Below are 360 nucleotides of genomic sequence, written 5' to 3'. Positions count from 1 at the left end.
ATATGAAAGAGAAGAAAACAAGAAAAGAAGAGGAATCCTCTATGTCACAGTATAGAGATTCCTTTATGTTAGTAGAAGAAGAAAGGGGAGAAGAGTGAAGAATAATAGGTTCGGATTTTTAGATGAAGAGAGGTGAAGATAAGTGTTAGTAAATAAATAATTAAATAGAATAATAAAAGAGAGTGAGAATTTCGAAAATAATTTTGAAGAAGAGGTTAGTATTTTTGAAAATTAAAGATAAGATAAGATAAAAATTAAAATTTAAAACAAAAAGAGTTTTTTGAAAAAGAGATGAGATATTTTCGAAAATTAGAGAGGGAAAAGTAGTTAGGTGGTTTTGAAAAAGATAAGAAACAAACA

This window comes from Arachis duranensis, chromosome 5, assembly GCF_000817695.3.
Source record: "Arachis duranensis cultivar V14167 chromosome 5, aradu.V14167.gnm2.J7QH, whole genome shotgun sequence".
In the NCBI taxonomy this organism is placed as follows: domain Eukaryota; kingdom Viridiplantae; phylum Streptophyta; class Magnoliopsida; order Fabales; family Fabaceae; genus Arachis; species Arachis duranensis.
This window is presented reverse-complemented; position numbering follows the sequence as displayed.